We start from the raw sequence: 6,808 nt of genomic DNA on the forward strand, positions 1-6,808 counted from the left end.
TCAGCTTCTACGTGTGAATACGCTGGAATACCAAAATCGTCTGTCAGCTTTGCACAATAGTGTTCGCCGCAGAGTACTCGGCGACGACTCGGCGTCTTGGGGCTGCTCGTAATCGCCGACGGTGGCATGCGCTGAGACGGTCATCGTCTCGTACGGCGGAACCGCATTCTCATCTTGTCATGGCCCGCCCGCATGCCGCCGCCGGGAGCATGCTAGACACGTCTCGAGGAAGAACCCGAGCACCTTGGTCACCAGGCTCATGGCGTGCCGCAGCACGTAGTCGCCAACTGATGTGATTACCGAGGACCGGAGAACGAAGTCGAGCAGGCCAGTCCAGCCGATGTACGCGCGCTAGTGCACCTCCTGTCGCCCAACGCCATGACAAAGATCGCAGGCACGCAGGTCCGCTGCGTCAATCCAGCTGCTCGCGCCGAGCCGCTCTCCCACCTCCTCGATGTGCAGGCATTGTTCCACCATCAATGCGCGTGCCATCACGGTCCGTCCCCCTACAGCTCCCATCCCCCCACTGACGCCTTGGCGCCAGCCACGGCATCGGTGACGTCGTGCTAGAGCACACCAGACCTTCATGGACGCCCCCTGCGTAGGTCACGCGGCCAGGAAAAATGCCCGGGGATTGAGGATGTATATGACATGTGGGGCATAGACGTCAGCGATAGTAGACTGTGATCCTGGGCGGGATGGATATTTTCCTGGTGCGCCAAACAGGTTCAGGGTTGATTTTAACCGGGATCAAAGAGGTGAGGGTACCAATTTCAGGGATTCAGACGTTGGGGTCCGATTACGACAAGCTCTACTAGTTCAAGGTTTAAAATAGACTTTACTCTAAAATGGCTGATGAGCACTATTGGAGGTGCTTGAATTCTTGACCACTTGATAGCACAACAACCGGTCAAATATGTTCTGTTTGTGCTTGTTTATGTGGTTGGGAGAAGACCACCAGGAATGACTAGCCACATTTGACTCGATCGAATAAACCCGACCAAGGCATGTACAACTTCCTAAGATTATCCTTTGATACGATTGACATGTGGCATCTTGTAGACGTCAACAAGGCCAAGTCAAGGTTCACGTCTGATCAAAATAATTAACTACTTGCCCGTGGCTTAAACAAGGGCAAGTCATGTGTAATTTATCGAGAACTTAATAACAATACAAGATAATAATCAAATCAACCAAAGTGGAGCATGTTAGGAATGATCTTGACATGCAGGTGGAGGCTAGCCGTCCGGCCGCGTGAGTGTCTGTGCGTGTGGTCAGTTGGCGTAGCGTCGATGTGCTGGCCGAGTCTCCAGGCGTGCATTTGGGCAGCCGGACGTGCAGCCGTGTGTAGCTGAGAGCAGCGGCTGGGCCATGCATGTGCGAGTTGCATAGGTGAGTTCGTTGGTGTCCTCGTGGACTGATTCATGGAGTTAGTTGGGATGCATCTGCCCGGGTGGGCTGAGTGGCTTAGACTAGCCACAGTAGGAGTAATTTCAGCAGTAACATCGAGTCTAACTCAGCAAATTTGCTTATGTGGCAATGAGTTAATGAGGAGAGAGATAGTTTGAGTAACTTAGCTAGTTACTGTAACATCACATGTTCCAATGCAATATGAGTCTATAACCTAATAAAAAAAGCTTTGCATGACACCACGCTTATGTTATTATCCACTATGAAGATAGTAACATAGTCTAGGGATATGCGTATGTTACCTGTGTATGTTACTCTTCATTGTGGCTAGTCTTAGGAATAGGGCAGTTAGTGCATGCGGTTAGTGGCCTAATGTGGTGTCTGGATAGGCTAGTGTGTGCGTGTGTAGCCATGTGTACTTAAGATGCAGGGCCAAGCGTGAGAGGCAGAGTAGCTAGGAGAGATGTAGTCTCCAGTAGTCTCTCGTGTGGGTGTGGCGCCGGTATGAGCCAAGCCACGGTATGTTGCTGGGTGCCGGTATGAGTCGAGCCAAGGTATGTGCCGAGATTCGAGTTCGTGCTCGAGGAAAAAGTTGTTCGTGCGGCGTGCGTTCATGCGCCGAAAAAACACCACCGTGTCCTGTGTCTTCTTCTTCCTTTCTTCTTCGGTTTGCGCCAGAGAGAGGAGTGTAGAAAGAAAGAGAGAGCCACGGTGAACTAGGGTACGAGCGTCGACCCCAATAGAGCAAGTGGACTTTTTTCTAGTCTCGCTTCTAATAGTGTTGTTGTAAAGTTTGGGTGTACTTCTCTTATCAATTCAATAAAAAGTGTTTTTTTCTTACTTCTTTGGTGCAACGGAGTTTATTAGTTACCACCTTATGCCGTGTTTTTAGATCCATGTGCATTAATTTTCACTAAAATTAATAAATGCTGCACTAATTTATCTTGTTCAAGATAAGGATACAGGAAACACAGCCGACGTGTATGCAGAAGTCAATCTTCATCAATGCTATAAAGAAAAAGGCTGATGTGCAACCCTAACGAAATGGCTGATAAGAACTAGTGCAGGTGCCCTAATTGTTAAACAGTCTGTAGCATAACATTCTTGTCAAATTATTCTGTTATTGTGCGTGTTGATGCGGTTTGCATGCAGACGACTACAGCGCAAACGACTGCCATGTTGCCTTTACTCGAATCAACTCTGGCATGTCGTGTGCAACTTCCTAAATGTTATCATTGGAAATGTGTGATACAGCAGATCGAAATAATTAACCAATCACCGCTGAATCAAACAAGCCCAAGTCATGTGCAATTTCGGAAAGTAATTAATCATCAGATTGATGTGTGACAGGTAGGGTCGTCATGGCTGAGGTCGAGAGACAAACCCGCCGCCGTGCAGTGCGATGTGCAGGTTTCATGTATGTAGTGTTCTATATGTTATGCTGACTTTGGGAAACGACTGACCAAGGTTCCTAGTCCTCGGTGATCGACTTGAACCATTTTCTCTTGTTTGACAACCTTCCGGGCCGTTATTCTTTTTTGTTTTTCTTGCTGATTTTCTGATTTCCATTTGGTTTGTTTATTTCCAGTTTTAATTTTTTATGTTTTCCTTCCCTTTAGTTCCTTTTCTTCTGCAGTTAGTTTTTTGTTTTACTATTTTAGTTTTGAAAACAATTGTGACAATTTTACAGTTCACAAATATTTTTAGATTCGCGAATAGTTTTTCAATTACCGACTAAATTACTGAATATTTTTAAATTTCAAATATATAAAAATTGAAGTCACAACATTTTTCATTCGTTATTTTTTTAAAATTAAATATTTTGAGAATTCACAAAAATTGCATTTTGTTAAATCATGAACTTTTTTTTATCAAACTACTGAACAATTTATTAATTCATCAACATTTTTCAAGTTATTCATATTTAATAAATTAGCAAAAAATACTTAAATTCATTAATATTTTTTAATTAAGAAAACTACCTAAAATAAAATAAAACTAAAAAACTGCACAAAAGAGAAGTGGTGTGCTCGCTCCTCACTAGCATATTAATGTGTGCTGGGCCAGGCCCATGTAGGAAGTGCGTGAGCGATGGGGCGGCTTCATCATTTCTAACAGAATGAACTGCAACCGGCGGCTTCTTACTTTTTACAAATTTCATGAGTTTATTTCAAATTTTATGAACTTTTTCAAAATTGATGAACTTTTCTTCATTTCTGGTGAACCATTTTTAAAAAATGAATGAACTTTTTTTAAAATCCAATGAACTTTTCCAATTTGATGAACATGTTTTCAAAGTTTATGATTTTTTTCAGATTTAATGAACTTTTTTAAAAACTCGATGAACATATTTATCAAATAAATAACTTTTTTTCAAATTCAATGAACTTTTTAAAAAAGAATTGATGAACTTTGTTTCAAAATCGGTGAACTTTTAAATTTTTAAAAAATCAATTAACTTTTGTTCAAAACTTGATCATGTTTTTTCAAGTTAGTGTTTTCTTCAAAACTCGATGATGTTTTTTCAAGTTAGTGAACTTTTTTCAAAAATTATGAACTTTCCAAATTCTATGAACCTTTTCTATTTCATGAGTTTCCAACTAATGCAAAATCTAAGTGTTACAGCCGATGTTGTGCAATAAATATCGCGGCCACAGTTGTTCTTGTGTTATTGGCGCTATTTTTAGTCACTAGAGTCGAGTAGCCGCAATGGTGCGATTTCGAATCCTGGTGAGCTCAACTTTTTTAGCGGTTTGTTCGCGCTTAGCTTTGCAGCGATGTGCGCTCGTGAGTGCCGATTTGCCTCCGCAGCCGTAAAGGCGTGTGACAGGATTTCCCGGCGCACCTATAAATCACTAGGCGCGCATACGTGTAAGCCCTGGCCTGAAATGCGTGAAAATGGGCCAGCCCAGAGGACCACAGATCTTCAACGCTTTTTCTTTTTGCTTTTTTCACATTGTTCATTATTATTTTTGTTTATTATTTTTAGGTCTCATTTTATTTAGAAAATTATCTGAATATAAATATTATATAATTATAATCTGAAAAACTGAAAAATACTAGTCAAATATTTAAAAAAATGTCCAAAGTGCACATAAAAAGTTTAGTAACATGTAGAAAAAATAGAAATCCAAATATTAATATGAAAAATATTTTATTCTATATTTAAAAAATATAAATATGTATATAAAATATGTTTCTGACATATATGGAAAATGTACAAGGTTTATAAGAATAGTAAAACTAACAAATATGTTTTCAGAAAATGAGTCAGGTATTTGGATAATGTTAAATGTGTATATAAAAATGTTCCTGATGTATAAGTTTACAATGTGTAAGGAAGAAGTACACACTCAAAATAGATATTGAAAAAAATTAATCTTGTATTTAAAATTGTTACATGTGTATATTAAATATTTTCCTGATGTATACAAAGCATTTAAGATGTTATGGAACAAGTAGACATCAAAAAATATAAGTTAAAAATATATAATTATGTAACTAGAAAATGTTAAACATCTATATAAAATGGTTCTGATGTATACCAAAAATGTAACAGTATGTAAAAAGGTAGACATCAAAAATATAATTTTAAAAAATGTTAATCATGTGTTACAGAAAATGTTAAACGTGTATATAAAAAGTATTCTTGATGTATAGGAACAATATTGAATGTGTATGTAAGAAATGTGACCATGTTTAAAACACGAACATTTTTTTATTTTTTAAAATTACAACTAGTTTTTGAAAATTTTGAATTTTCTGAAGTAAATTAAAAAGGAAAAAATACAAGTGAAAAACGTGTATGAATCATCCAAGATCCTCACACACAGAACCACTCAAGGAGGACGAAACAGATGGACCTTCGACCTTCAAGCATATGTCTTTGCAGCAATGTGTCTTAAAAGCTTAGTCTTTAGGGTTGTCATTAATTATCAAAACTTCAGATGGGGGACTACATTAACTTTCACACAATTATTCAAAATATCTTGTTATCATCTATATAATCTAATATTTATTTTCCTCACTACAAAATTTCAGCTACGATGGCAACGCAGACATCCAATGAGGGCACCACCTAATATCATCATATCTTCCCCACTGTTACATGTAGTTCCCCTCTGCTGCTACATACTGACACGTAAAGGCAAGAAGAATAAATCGGCAAAAACAACTTACAAACGAGGTATGTTGGTTATCTTGCCAAATAATGGGTATGGTGTATGTGTTAAATAGTACTAGTAATTCTTGACACAAATTCATGCAATTTGTTGCAGGTGTCTTCACTTTCAAGATTTGTAATATTATGGGAGGGGGGCACTTGCCCCCTACACCTTATTAGGGTAAGAATCATGTATTTTTTTAATCTGTCGAAGATGATACTAAAATTGATTTTATTTCACTGCATAATCAATAGATATTCACCGCAAATTAATTGGTAATACTTAAACCTGCATTTCATCATGTCTTTTTTAACCAGACATTTGCAGGTCGATACAAGCACATTAGCTGGATCCAGCGCCTTGAGATTGTAGAGGACTCAATTTGAAAATTCATACACATGCTTATATATTTTGTGAAGCCATCACCTACTACATCCTAATAGCTAGCCCCCACTACTAGGAATTCTCTGCCTTCTCCTTGAGCCACATCAACCAAAATAATTTAGCCATTGGATATACTACATCAATCTACAATAGCCATCAGATCTATACATTGATAGCAGCTGCACCAAGGGCATCCAGTAACTGAAGCTTGCATGCAAATATGCATGCAGTAACTGCCGCGTAAAGTCTATTGTAGTTCAGAAATAAAACGACGCATGCACATAGCTGACACTACGGTGCTCCATGAAATAAAATTGCGGTACACATTTGTGTTTTGTTTTGTTCTGCTCCATTTTAGACTTATACAGAGAGACACTCATTTTCTTTATTTTTCAAATAGTGATAAATAAATTATATTGCTATAAGAGAAAATATAAATGATGCATGGATGTAGTTGACTCTACGGCTCCATGAAAGAAAATTGAGGTATGCATGTATATATTTTTTAGTTTTGCTCCATTTTAGACTTATACAGGGAGACACACATTTATTCATTTTTCAAATATTGGTAAACAAATTGTATTGCTACATGAGAAACTATAAACACACTAGCTAGGTTGACTAGTTCTGTGCAGTTTTTATTTTATACAAATTCCCGCAGCAACGCGCAGGGCATTTGCCTAGTATATATATAGTAATAGCACATCATTTCGAGCCTGTGGAAGTTGATTGAATCAAACATATGTACAATTTATGATAAGCATTGAGATATAAGCAAGCGTACATACTCTGTTAATGCATGCAAGGATCGAGTATCTGCATAAAGGTGAACACTGTAGATTGTCCTCCGG

The sequence above is a fragment of the Aegilops tauschii genome, chromosome 1 (assembly GCF_002575655.3).
Source record: "Aegilops tauschii subsp. strangulata cultivar AL8/78 chromosome 1, Aet v6.0, whole genome shotgun sequence".
Taxonomy (NCBI): domain Eukaryota; kingdom Viridiplantae; phylum Streptophyta; class Magnoliopsida; order Poales; family Poaceae; genus Aegilops; species Aegilops tauschii.